At 40.3% G+C, this 16,952-nt stretch overlaps 1 protein-coding gene across 1 annotated transcript in view; it reads left to right on the top strand.

Moving 5' to 3' along the window:
• The window catches only part of LOC128368266 (NALCN channel auxiliary factor 1), a 77,248-nt gene that overhangs the window by 1,182 nt on the left and 59,114 nt on the right, over positions 1 to 16,952 (top strand). The window lies entirely within an intron of this gene.

Below are 16,952 nucleotides of genomic sequence, written 5' to 3'. Positions count from 1 at the left end.
GAACTGTGACTGTGGGGCTGACATTTGACATTTGGACTAAGGGCCAGGCGTGTACCGCAGCTATGAGAGAGGAGGGGAAAGAGGGCTTTTGAGTGGTGCTTATTTCAATATCGTTAATAGCATGCAAGTGACCTAATCCAGGCTTTGCAATGTCCCCAGTTTGGTGGTTCATAACATGGCAGCATTAGGGCATATATCTCAGGGTCTGAAGTACATGTTGTGCATGTCAACAGCATACAACCCCAGCAGTCGTAGGTCTACTTCATTCACCAATTAGTCTTGTGTTACTTTTGGAGACAAGGCCCACTCAGTTGTGTTTTCAACAGTGAAAACGTACCTGTAAATGGCAACATGTTGGAGACACATTGTTTGAATCACACACACTATATCTGTTTCATTTGTTGTGCACTGGACTGTTGCAGAGGCCCTGTCTCCGCCTCAGCTGTGCACCCTCCTACTGAATGCTCACTGTCCATGGTACTTAAAGAAGGCCTCACAAAAAGTCTTTCAGTAGGACATGCTTGTTTATTTAGCTGTGTAACTATCAGGTTATAGCTACCATATTTATTAGAATGGCAGGGAAGCATGGTTGTATAGTTGACTTTACTGGCACACAGACCATAGCCAACTTAATGTCTTGGTTTATGCACGAGAAACTTATTTGCCAAATCAGGTGGGTTCACTCTCTCATCATGAGAGATGGAAAATATGTGATACAGTGGTCCTCTAAGAATGAGTGAGAATAACTGAAAGTATGGTTCGAGCTCCTCAGGACTGTGACTATATGGCTTTAAAGGGAAAGTAGTGACTCAATAACCTGTAGATGTATTTGTGCTCAGCAGATAAATGTTTTACCTGTGTTGTAACATGTTTAAGTGTTTCATGGTCTGTAGCTTGACCAATTTTTTCATTTGGAACATGAAGATTTTTAAGGAATTGTTATGACTGTTGTTATCTTGTGTGTCCAAAGCTGGGAGAGCCTCATCATCACCACAACAGCACCATAACACGGGTCAGGGAACTCTGATCCACTCAGTATCTGTCATACTGATCAAACAACCCAAACATGTACTGTAGAAAGCTATATGATGGATGTTGTCCATCAGTGTGTGTGAGGAAGAACATCAGAGGGAGAATATACTGAGGATAATCATTCGCAATACAATCACATGGTGTTTTTATGTTTGTTTATTGCGAGTATTACCTTATTGTTATGCCTGTTTGTCAGAAAGTGAATATATTTCCTCAAACATCTTATAGCTGCTTCCTCCTTAGGCCATCTAATCAGTAGTGTGCGTTTGCACTCCTACCCTTCGCTAATGTAGGACTCGGGCAGTGCTACAGCAGCCTTTTAGCCCCTTTAGTCCAATCTGAATTGCTAATCTGCTTCAGTGCCCAAGTGACCTTTGTGAAAGCACAGCACCCCAGGCCTGCATCACAAACCACTGCTCCTTGAAGAACCACTCTGCTGGACAATGAAGACATTAGACAGCTTGAAACAATTATTATTGCAGTTCACTCGTATTTCACTTATTTCTGTCATTTCAGGCCCCTCTCTTGTAAATTATCCATCCATGGTTTAAATGGCAGCTTAAGTAGTTTAAAATATGGATGTTGCAGGAATTTCAACATCATATGGTGTTCCTGTGAGCTGTATATGTATGTTGTCAGTGTGTGTACATTTAGAGGATCAGAGAATACATAAGGAATTAGAGAAGAAAGGAGAAGGACTAATGGAAAAGCTCATGTTTAATTAAGAGGTGCAATTAAATACAAAAGGCACACACACATACACACAAACAGACAAATACAAAAGGCACACACACACACACACACACACACACACACACACACACAGTAGAGTTTGACAGTCAACTAAGCCAGAAATTGATCACAAAACAACCCATAACACTTATAATTTAGGATATTTGTTTGGTGGTAGTGACATATGTATTACAGACAATAAAACAACATTTTTTGAAGTTAACTTAAAAATACATGTATGACCAAACTTCATCAAACCACTGCAGCTTGCTAAAAAACCCCCAAACAAAACCAACAAACCCAACAACAAAAAAACGTATGCCCATTCGTTAAAAAAAAAAAAAAGATTTATGTTCAGAAGGAACGGATGGGCTTGGGGCTGAGTGCCACAGACAGACTTGGTAAGTTTGAGCTTCAGATGTGTCTTTGACTGACTGAATTCCATTCCTGCTTTAATTTCAGGGTCCTGGTATTGTTCATGCTGGCTCACTGTCACACTGCCATGGCTTACTGGGACTTGAAAGGAGTCATTGTTAATGTTATTAGTAACACTTGCGCTTTTCCTACTATGACAAGTCAAAATGTCTGCTTTGAAAAAGGTCCTAATAATGCAAATTGTTGGGGGCAATACCTGGCCTGGCTTGAGATATACACTACTAAGTGGTGTTGTTACTTTTTTTTTTTAGATGGAAGAATGACATCATAATTAATCATGATTAACTGTCGACACATAAGCATGTAGCATTAAAAGAAGTTCACATTAATGTGAGAAGTCATCCCTCCTCTTCCTCCCTGTTTTTCTCTTTCTGTATCCCTCATCTGATGTTTACACCTTTTGATCTCTGTATGTACCTGTCTATTTCACACACACACACACACACACACACACACACACACACACACACACACACACACACACACACACACACACACAAAGAGCCCCATGTGCAGTGTTTCCTGCAGGTCCAGACCTGACTGTCCCTTCCGGTGTAATTTAATTTGCACTCCCATAATTCTCTGCTTCTCTGGTGGCTCTGTCTCCAGGGCTCCGTCTCAACATGTTGATCTTCTTTCTCCCTGTATCTGTCACTGTCTCTTGCTTACTTTCACATCCTTTCCCTCTTTGTCTTTCTCCCATCTGTGTCAGATCTCTGAGGAATCAGCATCACATGGACACGTGTCCAGTATCTCTCTCTACATCACCTCCACCCCTCTCTCCCTCCTTCTTATAGACTTACTTCCCATCAGGGGCCTTGGTTCAGCTCTCCCTCTTCCTCTCCCTCTCCCTCTCTGGAAATATGTGGGTGTTGAGCTCTCTTTTCCTGCTGGAGTGATAGATACTGATCTAGGTTAAGGTCCTTTCCTTCTCTTCAATTACAGGCCTGTCCACACAGATCCCTCTGTGAGCTCCTTCACCGAGCCACTCCGGTCCTCTGCTCATTCAATCACCTTCACCCCCCTCACTCTGTTTCTACTATTCACTTAAAGTTCACATTTAATCTGTCTGTTTTGGGTTTGTGTGTTAACCTCACAATTAGTATTGGATGAGTTGCACTTTTTCATTAAAAATGAAGCAGGATTACAAAAAAGTCCCCTCTTGAGTATGACTGTATGTCAAAGCAAAATTAAACAAGATAAGATAAGCTAAAACTTTATTGGTCTCGAGGAAATCATTTCTGAATCACAGTAGAACCAGAAACACCCAGAGATAAAGAGAGAAACAGAATAGACATACAGGAAGTAGAACAAAAGTCTACAGCTCTGTGCTTTGAGCAAAATGCTAACATCAGCATGCTAACTGGGTCACAATTATATTAATACACTGATGTGGGTTGTTTACTTGCTGTCTTAGCGTATTGACATGCTAACATTTGCTAATTAGCAGGGAACACAAAGTACAGCTGTGGCTAATGAAACTAAGGTATTTTTACCTGATGATGGCACTACACCAAAGTTTTTATGATTCCTCTTTAAGAGGACATGAATGTTAGCGCTAAATGTAATCGCAGTGCATCAATAATTGAGATTGAAAGTTTATTCGGCTCGGTAGTAGTTGTTCTGGAGCTTTCAATTGCATTATGATCTTTTTCCATGGATGGAGTTTACCCAGTTTTCATGGAGCTGTAGGAATTTAAATTTCTATTTTTCTGAGCACTTGAAGGGCTGCTCATCCATGTTGGCTTCACAGTTGAGACTCAATGTTCATTAATCATCATTTGAGAAACACTGTGATGAAAGCTCCAGAACAGCTAATAATCAACCTGGAGGTGAGATTGCTTTTGTCAGTCCATCCAACAGTAGTGAAATCCCACTCTGAACTGGAAGTGTCAACCTGCTGGTGATGCTATAGACACAAAGTGAGGGCATCATTAGAGTCATTAGGATACATCTTCTGGGGACCATGAATGTCTCTACAAATTTTCACAACAATCGTCTCGTATTATTCAAGATAATCAACCAATAGAGTGACTTACACTGCAAATACAAACACATAAATCAAATAAATCAATATCAAAGCTGTATGTGGAACATTACCTGCACTGGTGTGCATAAATGTAATGCCTATGTCCTGATACTTCACATCAAAGTGACATAGAAGAGATATACAGTATTTATATCCGTATCATAAGTTTGGGATAGCTCGACGTTCAGCGGTAGGAAACATGCTACAGTACATTTGTTAAGGCTGACAGCTTTTTCATATAAATTAAGTAACAGAAGGGTTTGACACAGCACATAAAGTGGAGATTGTTCTGCTATCTGCATAGACAGCATGCCCCCCTGCAAATCCTGCACTTTTCTCTCAGTAAAATTCAATTAGGGCTTTGTTGCTTCTCTACCCAGCTCAAATAGATTGAGGGAAACTCCCCTTCATATGAGCTGCCAGTGTTTGTTTCTCCCCAGGCAGGAGATAAGGGAATGTGTCTGTTGGAGGAGAACGCAGCAGTCCTCCCATGGAGACGCCTCCTTGTTGTCCTCTATTCCCTGTCTACACAGCACAATGAGACCATACAGCTCCCTCCGTCGCTGCCTTGGTCCTCAGCTCCAATCAACACACCCACACCCATTTCCATCTCTCCATATTTTTTTCATCCATCTCTCCTACACAGTGGAGTACAGCCCTGTTTGCCTGGTGCGTAGGTACTATTTACTGTTGGTCTGCTGAAAAAACTAAGGACAGCAGTCTGTGCTTATGTGTGTATGTGTGTCTTTTGTGCCTGTGTGCAAGAACAAGCTGCATGCATCAGGCACATTCACTGTAGGCCATAGCCCTGCTCCACTTGAGATACAAGTTCACCCAATTCAATCAGATCTATAACAAACAAATAATGACTTTTTACAAATGTATACTTCCTGTCTCTCCTCTCGCTTTCAAACTGGTATGCTTAGTTGAATGATTTGATGAGTGGGTGATGTGTTGTTTGATTTTCTATGGCAAGGTGGGGGAGAGAGAAGGGGCTAGAGAGAGTGGAAATGGCTGCTACTGATAACTGACTCCATACAAAAGGCATTGAACACTGGAAATGTACAATTGATAAACACCAGGCATTATTTGTCCTAACCAATGTTAATTTGAGGTGTTAAACAGCTCAGGCCTGCATCATCATGGCTTAATAACAACTATTGTGCTTCTGTGGCTGATACATTATCTGGCACTTGAATTTCTTGCAGTGTTATTTGATGGTGAAAAAAAGGACAATGACTTTAGATTAGACAACATCACGTTTCTGGTCTGAAGTTTTCCTTCATTGCTGAAATGTTAATTCAGCTCTTATGTGTACGCATGACATTGATCTGTAGACTTCTATTATTTGAAGGCAAGAGAAATTTCTTTTGAGTGGAATGAGTCATTGATAAAAATGGAATACATTTAATCAGGACTTCATTGAAGCAGCTCCATGAAAGTCATTTGAAGCAGAGAGTAAAATATGTGCTATTTGGATACTATTTTTAGAGTAACATCAGTAAGAAGTTTATGGATGAATTATGAATGAATCTGAACCAAACAGGGTCTTGAATTATTGGTGACTGAGCAAAAGCTGGATAGACTAAGTTTGATGCTGCAGAATCCATTTTGAACATGATTATAGTATTATAGTACACCAGGTCTACAACCACTTCCTGCTTCCATGCACAAGTAGTCAGGGTCATCTGGTTCTTAGACTTTTGGCTTCTGAAGCAGTGCTTCTTCTCAGGTTGATTACCAAACATTTGATGGGTGAAGCTGGTTGGACATGGCTTATCATTACCTTTATTTTTCATGTATTTTCTCAAAAATGACCACACCCACAGTAAACAGTTCATACAAAATTAGTAAATTAGTACAAATCTATGAAAACTGAGCTGAACTGAGACCCCATTTACCCTTCATGCATGTTGGCTGATTTGGATAGCTAAATGTACATAGCCAGATGTCGAAAAAGGTATAGTGAATTTCTCCAAGACACATAGGCTATATTATCTTTTGTCCTCAAGTGTCAGTAAGCACTCTGCAAATAGCTACTTACAGACTCAAGCCCCTGGCCATAATGACAGGTGAAGTGAAATTAGCCTGCATTTTTCAAGTCACAAAAGCACCAGGAAGAAAGCTGAACATAAGGTCATACAGACGGCGTAACATGTTGCAGTAGCATTCATCTGGTCGCTGATCGGTGCAACCTCTGAATGGTCGGTGTGGATGAGAGAGCATTGATCTGTTATCGGTGAGGGATCGGTGTAAGTGAGAGCCCATAATGACACACAAAGCTTTGGTCTCAGCAGTGTATTCATGTGAATCATCCATGTGTTTGTTTTTATGGGTAGTTAGCTACCTAGGTAATCTGCTAATACTACAGTTATTCTTTGGATGTTTTTTGTCCTTACCAAACAATTTCAGATGCATTACTACCCCCCTTTGTACTGGAGGAGGGCTGAAACTGGTGTACTTGTAGCTCAGAAAAACCCAAACAGATTGTGATCTGGTATGCAGTGCAAATGAAAGTGTACTAAATCACATTTGGGTTTCATCTGGATGTGAGACACTTGGAAATTACACATTAGAAGAGAAGAACAAAAAGAAACTGACAGCAGTAATAGTGAAGTGTACTGAGATAGCTTCAGTCTGAGTATCACTGGCAGAGAGACAGAAACCAGTCACAGTTCCCAGGCTCTGGTGACATTTTCACATTACTGAGTCATCATCTTCTTCAGCCGCTTGCAGCATGTTGTGATTCAGAGAGAGTAGATCACAAGTGTGAGAGAAGAATAGTACACGTACATGCAGACACATGTACTGTATATAAACTCAGACTGTACATAGATGGCTTGAGCAGACACATACTGTAGCAACAGTGGCACAAGCTAGTAATGATGGGCCATAACTGACACATGATATAGACACTAGCACACAGAGGACAGCACAACCACTGTATATCGACAAATGAATTAATTGGGACATATTATGGTTATGTTTATATTTACTATCATGATATTTATTATTATTTCAGTTCTAGCACTACTCGACTCGACTCCACTCGGTTTGGTACCAGGAACGACCTTTTCCATTACTATAGTATCTCCTTAACGTGGGCGGGGTCGTCATAGCATGGCTGCGCGAAACTGCCATGACTTCGTTTTATGCGCGACACAAACACATAAACAATGGAGGACACGGAGGTGACGGTGTACTCCATATACAGTAGTATGTATTTTTTTGTCACACACAAAGCAAGAGAATGGAGCTGTATGGCTGTAACGCTGTTGTCGGTATTTAAAAATGCCGGGTTTGATTCTTGTGTTGGACGGCTTCCAGTGACTCTCTGACCAATCAGTGGTCAGCAGGTGCTTAAAAAGTACCAGGTACCAGGTACTATCCCTAGTGGAAACACACAAAAAACATGTTGAGTTGAGCCGAGTAGTGCTAGAACTGTATAGTGGAAAAGCGCCAAACGTTCCAAAACTTGATATTAATGTATGTAGAAGTGCTCCCTGCATGTAAAAATCCAGGACTTCAACCTACTCTGAACATTTTATCACACATTTGCAATATTGTTTTTATACCTGGCGACGAGCTGTAACCTTGCTGCTAAAATGTATCCACTTAAATTGGATTCCAGCTCAAACATGTATGAATGTTGTTAAAAAGGCCAGCAACACTTGGACTATTCTTTTCTTCCCCTCTTGGTAAATTCCAGCGCCACACAGTAGCCCACGAAGACTGGTGTTCAGGAGATTTCGGCTTTGTTCTGTGTTTAAGGATCGCAGCTAATTTAGTTTAAAAAAAAGATCCTTACTGCCTTAGTTTTGGCTCTTGTGTTAGTCCATTGAACTGCAAGTACCTGTAAGTACCTGTAATATGTATATTCCTTCTTAAAAATACTTATTACTGTGATGTTGGCTGTTACTGCTGGTCATAGCCATAATTAGGCTAGTGTAAGTGTTGTACAAGGTTACCACAAATGCTATTACTCCATGTCACAGCACTGCCTTTCTTTAATTACAGGGGGGAGAGACCTGCTCTACTTGTGTCATGGCAGCATGGGTACCGTTTTACCAAGTGCACTGCCTATATTTACACCAACAGCACCACACACACGAGCCTGATAACAATAAAATCCTAGAGGCAAATAGAGGAGGGGTTGAGAGCAAGAGAGAATGACAAATGAATGGTTAGATTATGGGAATACCCAGTGATGTGTGCAGCATGATGGGCTTGTGTCAGGTCCTCTGACATACTGTATTTTCTCTGGGTTTTTGTACAAACAATTCATTTGAGCACCTGGTCCTACCTAATCCTTTCCATTTTAATCAGGCTAGGGTTTCTGTCAATGGATGTGTGTGTGTGTGTGTGTGTGTGTGTGTGTGTGTGTGTGTGTGTGTGTGTGTGTGTGTGTGTGTGTGTGTGTGTGTGTGTGTGTGTGTGTGTGTGTGTGTGTGTGTGTGTGTGTGTCCTGAGTGAAAGCACATGTGTGCATTTATGAAAGCATGGCATGTTGGAATTGTTTCCATTATTATTTGTCATAAATTTGGTATGAAGAGTGATAGATGGAACAGTTTGACATTTTGGGAAATACTCTTATATGCTTTCTTGCTGAGAGTTAGATAAGAAGCTGAAAACCACTCTCACATCTGTCTGGTCAATATGAAGCTAAAGCTAAAAGATATTAGCTTAGCTGCATTGCTGGTTAAGTTACTTAAAAACAATCTAATCAGTTACATATTACATATCAGGTTATTAAATGATAAAGGTTTTTTTTTCAATGACTAATAACTCTACAGAAAAAAAATAACAATTTGAATTACATTGCTTTCATTACTCAACACAGCTTCACCAATGGTGCCTTTAAACAACTCAAGTCCTCCACACCTATCACCCTTTGGTATTTAAAACATGTAGAAATAGAAAACAAGACATTAGGGTTTATCAAGCAGCAGCCTACATTAACATTAAACCTATACAGGCCCAACATGAAACATTTGAAAGGACTTATTCAGACACTTTGATCACTAATTCAAATAGAGATATGATATGTTGATTGACAAAAGGTTGATTCAAAAATACCTTTAAATATGAAAGAGTCATTGCTGGAGCTGGGACTAACCCCTGCTGAAGGAACAGAGCTGCTACAGTTGAGCAGCGAAAAGAAGACATGAATGAATGGCATTATCTTTATGCTGGATAAGCATCTCATCTGAATATCCTGTCCTAAGTAAGGCAAGCGTTTTACTATTCATCTTCACAACCACATAGAAGTGTGAAGTGGGATTTTCTGTTTTCACAAAAAAAAAAAAAAGACAAAACAAAGAAATAGACTGAACAGTGCACAGGATATGTGTGTTGCCCTCTCCTCTTGTGTACTGGATTGGAATGCAATACTTTCCCACCTTTCCCATTAGCAAGGTACATAATGGGCCTAATGCAATTTGACATGGAATAAACCTGGTGTGGTTAAGAAATGTATTGTTGACTGTTTGAATGGATTGATTGCTTGACAACAATAGGTGCACTTAAACACAAGCCTATTTGTGATAAAAAGCATGAGCATTTCAAAAAACTCAGCAACAAGAATGTTTTTGATAGGACTGAATGTTCGTATTGTTCTAATAATAACTTATAACATTGACTCTAATATATAAAAGGCCAGCGTGCATTCTTTGTTTTTTTTTAGCCTGTTAACTATAGATAAATGCATTTATTTGGTCTCATTTATAAAGTAATTAACATGCACATATGTTTTCAAGAACATGTGCATAAAACAAAGTTTATCATTTATCAGTGTTATTCAAGATATTGTAAGGTGATGTGAAAATGGCAGTAAAATGGTCAAGAACATTCATTTATGCACAAATTCACTAATTTATATTTTTGTTGTTGTCTGGTAAATATGGAAATTAGGATTGCATTGTTTCACGACTGTTTCCAGGGCAGCATGATGAAAGGCTACACTCATGTGTGATGCAGACTTTTTCAATATTTGTTTTTTAGTCATTTCCAGAGGAGGTTTGTACATAATCGCCCCTATTTCTCCCAAAAAGCATTTTTTCCATGTGGGGTGGAGAGACCTCTAAAATAGCATTTAGGCCTTATTACCTTAAACACCTCCATTCAAGCTCATGCAAATTGTGTTGTGCTCCTCACAGCCCTCATTATGAAGCCAAAGAGGCTGATTATTCACATCATTGCTCCAATGGCACCTAGCAACCACTTTGCCATTAAGGAGCCTTTTCTGGTTTGTGATACAACCCTAAAGTATGTGAGACCCTCATTTGGTGATCCGATTGAGATTTTTGTGAGTAGGCTGAAGCTGAGCAAGCATTATCCTCACCCTGCACCTCCTCCAGTCTGACACAGTAATTTGATTGTGTACAGAGTGGGGAGGGGCAAAGAAAGAGAGGTTATTGATGGGTACAGATAGAAGATGGGAAAGGAACAAAGCAAGACAGAAGAGGAATGGAAGAGAGCTTGACCTGATGATTAGGGTCTTATTGGCACCTCTGCGTACTGGTTTTGCACCTGCTGTGTGTGTATATGTGTGTGTGAAGTGGATGGATGGTGGTCGGGTTGGTAGGGGTCTTCACCTGCTATGGTCTTCTCTTTGTCTAAAACCTCTTTGTCCTTTTTTTGTCTGTTCTGTCTGCCAACAGTCAACTGCAGCTGCGCCACCCTTTCTTCATCCTTTTACTCCACCTTTCCCATTTTTATCCTTCATTCTTCTTTTTATTCTTCTTCCTTACATCTTTTCCCCCACTTGGAAATTACCCATAGAACATGGGTGCTGCTTTAGTCCTGTCCTGCTTTGTCTCTTTTGTTGCAGTTTTGCTTTACAGTGGCACTGACAGACCCTGACTGAGTCTTTGTAAATTATTCATCTGTCATTGACTTTTCAAAAGCGCTGAGGAGGAACTGGAACACTCCTCTTCCTAGCTTCCACCCTTGTGACACTCTGTTGTACCTCACTTATTTATAAGCACACAAACACAAACAGGCACACACAGACGAAGGCACGTGCATGCCCACGCGTTCGCTCATGGAAATCGTGAGCACATCCAAATATAAACACAAACAAAAGTACAAAGGTGTTTTTTTTTTGGCCCTTTTAGACCACAGGAACTTTTCAATGAATCCAAGAACATTTTAAGCAGTCAAGAACAACAGAAATCTAGTACAGGTTTTCATTTCTGTCCTGCAAAGATTCCAAAGGTAATACTATCTGATAATCAAAAACTCTTCAGGTTAAGTCTGCAGTAGAATGCTGCTGTATGTATACAGCCTTCATTCAGGTTGTAAACAAGCACTGAGTTTAAGTGGGAGCAATATTAGAAATTGGCATGGGAATTCAATAAACATTTGTGACTTCCTGAGTAGTCCAAAAAAAAAACAAAGACAGAGAGCTGGTGAGCAATAGAAATATAAAATTGTTTCCACAAATACAGAAAAAGCACCAGAAAAAAAACACTCATCGCTACTCTGGAACAAGCATCTTTATCGTTATGGTATTTTGATCCTATCTCAGCACATCCTTTTTTCAGCATGTTACAATAAAAATCATAGCACACAGCAGCAAATAAAAAAGTATTATTAACCTATTTCTCATTGAATGAAAACATCTCAGACCAGGTGCTTTTTACTCTGCCTAATCTTTGCAGATCTAAAAACTGATTAACTCACACTAAAATGTTATTTTAGTACCTGTTTTTATTCCACAGATTTTTCCTGGGACTTCCAGAGATCGTTTAATTGAAAAGGCCCATTTATGTGTGCATGATGTGTCAAAATGCATGCTCCATACACCACAATCTGTCTCTCATCTGTTTGTAGCCATGTGTCTAGAATCTAACAGAGCACAGCTGACACAGCAGTCATTGAGTAGTTAGACAGTAGGGATGAGCTTGGCATAAAATTAATTTTTTATTGTGCCACGGATGCCATAAAAACCAGGTCCAGGTGCTTTGCTGGAGGGCATGTATGTGCCCTCTATCTTAGAGCAAAGTAGGGGATATGATATGTGTAAATATCCCCCACCCATGTTCTTTTTGTAACCCTTCCTTCCCTCTTTTTTTCATTTTGTCGTTGTGGTTACTCGTCAGAGAATCGCTGCCCCCTTCTGTCATCTCCTCCTCCTCTCCCTATCTTGCTCCCTGTAGCCCTAATCCTCCTGTGCAAGCTCTTAGCTGGATAAAGCTGTCTCCCATCCTTTCTCTTTATGGCAGGATTTACAGCAGTACCTCTTCATATCCCCCTTTTAGCACTCTTACTGTAGCTTCCACTGTTGCACGGCCGTGCTTTTTGGAGAGCATAAAATTCAGTTGTGCAATTGAAGGAAATCCCTAAAGGTCTCTAAAAAGCCCAACTGACCGTTACTTGAAAAGGTTCAAATAGGGAACTATTTTATCACATAATGTTATAAGATTCTCACTGATTTAAACAGAAACTGGAAATAGAAAGGTCAGGGAAGGACATTTTGAAAATGGAGACATTTTGATTCTTATGACACACATTTATGTTTCCACCAGCTGTCTAGTGAACAGCAGCCTGTGGCAGAATATAACAGCATATGAAGCTGTTTGTTTGCAGCAAATTGTTCTCACAATGAATTTTTGGGCTTCATGTTCATTCTTATCAACCTCCTTTTCAAATGTGATTGTGCTCACTTTCAGTTTGAAAGTGAATGTCTGGGTTCCTCATTTTTCCTTGATGTCCTTTCGTCCTTGGTGTCATCTGTGGCGTGGACTGCAGCTGAGCAAAATGTGCCGTTATTCCTGCTGTATAATCCAGAGTTATTTAATTAGAAAAAAATGTGAATTCCTGACAGTATCCCTACATTTCTTACATCAAAGATTGAATGTTGTTTTATTTGTGTTAATAGGTGATGGGGGGGTTTTCACATGCAGATTTACTGACATCCCTTGAAAGTAGGTGTAAGGTTTCGGATGGGAGAGAATGGGAGATGGAGTCATCAAGAAAAGGGAAGACATGAGGCAGAGAGAAAAGACAAACAGGGGGGTGGGGTCTGAAATTGACAACAGAATAATACAGATGATGCTTGGAAATTAACACACAGGAAGGACAGGAGGGCTGGTGAGCTGTGTGGGGGCTTGACCCCCCCCCACCCCATCGAATCTGAGATTAATGCCTTCAGTCAAAGCCCACAGATGCTGGTTGCACAACTGTAGCATAGGAAATGATGGTGATTGATTGGTAGGGGAAAATGAGGGTCATATCCTGTACATAGGACAGCAGGACTGTTCTCTCTTTCATCACTATACCTCCATCTCCATCAGTCCTCCATTCATCTCGCCCCACCCACCCGTCATTTCCTCTTTCCTTGCATGTTTTATCAGCTTAGTCTTGATGTCCCTAGTTCTTACTTGTAGAAATGCACCAAACCAACCTTATACAACCTAATGACGATATGCCAAGTCAGGCTATTTGCTGATTATGAGCTGTGATCTGGTACCAGCACTTTTTTTCTCTCAAAACATGCATACATGTCTTTGAGTGGAAGTGATTAACACTGTAAACGGATGTCCATACAGCTACATGCCGTTTAGCCTTGTCAACATTTGATTCATTTTGTTTATGAATTGTTACACCTCGTGACAACAGAAACACCTGTGTTCTTGTCTTAGCACACACAGTACTTGCAGAAGTATAACGGTTGTTGTGAACAGATACAGACCTGGTGAAAAGTGCTGAGCAGTGGTGATTTGGAATAGGCTTCCCTTCATGTAATTTACATGATTATACATCTCTTCACCAAACCGTTTCACCTGTATGTTGCTCTGTTTCTTTTCGCATGTTGCTCCTACAGTAGTGCTTTTTAAACTCATGTTGCTAACAAGCTCTACAAAGTTCTTACAGATAGACTTTGAAAGGACCAACAAAATCGTACTTAGTGTTGCCCACAGACTTCCTTTTGATAAAAGTTCACTATTGATGTATTGATGTACACTAAGATGTAACATCACACACAAGTTTTTTCTTAACTGCTGTCTTTTATCAACCGTAAAAATCCCCCCCAAAAAAGGTTTTCCATCCATGCATCCAGATAAAAAAAGGTGCTAAAATGTCTAAGAGCATTTTCAGACCTGCACCTTTTGGTCCAGTTGAACCCCTTGGTCTGAACACAGCAACTGTACTCGGGTGCAGACCAAAACACTTGTACCAACAACCTTTAACCTTTAAAGTAATCTTGTTCTAGTCCCTAATGAACTCTGGTGTGGTTTGTTTGTGGTGGGAACATGAGCTGATCTCAATCTGACCCAACTACTACTCTGCAAGTTTGAGCTGAAGGGCTCCTGTCAACAGATGTAGCATACACAGATATGGATGATTTAACAGTTGCTAGCAACTAGCTGGAGAATCAATTGAGGTCCCACCTTGGATAGCACAACTAATATTGTTGTATTTGGCCACAGGACCTTGTTCCTGTAATAAGTTTCTTGCGTCCACCCTAAATACCTCTCTCATGGCATAAATCTACAATTATAAAAATTATAAGGAATAAATCTTTGGTTGCTGTCAACTGTTCCAATTTTAAAGTAAAGGCTTCACATAGAAATGTATTTAATGTGAAGCTTATGCACTAAGTAGCAAACTATCAGTCAATATTAGCTTGCTACTGCAAATGAATGGTGCTTAACACAAAATTGATTTAAGTTAGGTGGATCATGAAATTGAGCTAATATCTGCTAAATAAGATAGCTGAGCCAACAGTTCAGATCAGTACATCCTTACCTTCTTCCCCTGCCTGTCTTGATCTGTTTGTTGCAGTTCTTCTCTCTGTCTCTCTTTCTTTGTATATGTCTCTCGCTCTTGAAGCTGCATGAACAGTAGCACACTAGCACAAAGTTGCAGGTGAAGTAGATGATATTTTTTCTTGTGAAAGTTCAGCCCCATTTATGTTTGTTTATTGATTGCGTGGGTTTTTGTGTGTGTGTGCATCATTGTGTTCCTGTGTGTTCTTGGGCCTCAGTGTAATCACAGCTCTAATCTGTCTGCAAGAAGTCTCTGTGTGGGTGACATTAAAGTTCTCATTAGCACTGTAACTCAGCACCAATGTCACTGTGAAGACACCAACACCACATCCATTGCAGCAAAATCTACCCACCATGTCTGCATGTGCATGTGCATGGGTATGTCTATGTGTGTGTGTGTGTGTGTGTGTGTGTGTGTGTGCGAGAGAGAGAGATTAAAAGCTTCTTAAGTTAACAGTTCAAATGATTTCTTGCACCCATTCCTCTTATTTTCTTCTCTTAGTCGTTGTTAATGCGCTGTCGATTTCATTACTCATGTGGGAAAAATTAGATATAACAGTACCCGAGTGCTTCGTTTAAAAGCATGCACTATTAAAAAGTTGGGGGAATGATAAGTAATGTTGTGTGAAGTGAATCATGTCTTTCTGCACCACATTTCATTAAATAACTTAACAGTTCTCTTTAAAGACTATTTGATGTAGCTTGTGCTGAAGTAAAACAGAATGGATGAGAATGAAGATATGGAAAGAAGGAATAGTTGGGAAAAAGGAGATAGAGGTAGGTTGCTATGGTAACAGGAAACAGGCCTGAATGGAGTGAAGTATGTGGTGTAGACCATTTTGTGGAAACCACAATAAATTAGTTACCATACAATACAAGGTCTACCATTGCTATCATACACAGGAATGCCAGCTATGCTGCTGCATACAACTGTTTCCTCTCATCACCAATCTTATTTCTATAACCATCATTTGACACATCTCTCAGTGCTGCTTGAATAAGCATGGCTATGAACACTCTGCACCAAGTTAGTGTGAGTTGTTTGCAGCATATTAGGTAAAAGAACCAGAGCAAGTAAGAGAAGTGGGTCAGGGGAGGATATCGGAGTCTGCACTCAGGCCAGTTCTGTCTGATTTCACACATCTCAGCTAATCAGCCTTTAACACTTAGCATCCTCACTTGCACATTCTTATGCACAAGCAAGCTGCCCTACTACTTGTACTGGGTGTAGGGTATTATGGTTACATGCCAACACTGAGCAAACCAGCCTTGCCTTGGTCTTACTGTGTTGTAGCACTGGTAAACTGATGCACATTTGGTCTGGACTGTTTTGCTGTAACTTTAATAAGCTAATGCTCAGCAAGGTTTCTCTGTTGTTAGCTGTGGGTAGTAGCTTTGATTTAAAAAGATTTAGTGGTTGAGGGTGATTTTCACTGAATAAAAGCTTTGCATGTTTAATGAAAAAGGCAGCAGAAAGGGAGAGTGAAAAAAAGGAGTGGAAAGAGTGATAGCAGATCCATCAGACTTGCCTCTTGTGTCCTTGGTGACACAGATCTGCAGTTTTTTTCTGCAGTAGGAACAACAGAGAGGTAGTGAGACAGAGAGAAAGAGAATATATTTCGAGGGTCAGGGGCTGAGACAAACACTAAAGCTCAGGGAGTGAACATTCAGCACCTGCAGTGGGACTTGGCTGCTAAAGGAGTTAATCTTTTTTTTTTTTTCTGGGGAAGATTGGGTCTCTCTGATTTGCATTATGCAGCATCCTCGCTGCAATGCCTGCCCTGCAGCAAAGTGCAAAGTTGACAAATATGGGCTTTATATTCAGTAGCTGGGCTTGACAGTGTTGGTGTTGAAACAGATAGTGTTCTTATTTGGCCTTGGACTGGGACCATGTCTTTTCAGATATTGATATCTGCATGTGTGTAATGGGAGGCAGGGAGTAAAAGCCTGGT

The sequence above is a fragment of the Scomber japonicus genome, chromosome 11, assembly GCF_027409825.1.
Source record: "Scomber japonicus isolate fScoJap1 chromosome 11, fScoJap1.pri, whole genome shotgun sequence".
NCBI classification, from domain to species: Eukaryota; Metazoa; Chordata; class Actinopteri; order Scombriformes; family Scombridae; genus Scomber; species Scomber japonicus.
Note: the sequence above shows the minus strand (reverse complement) of the source record. Positions and strands in the feature narration are given on the sequence as shown.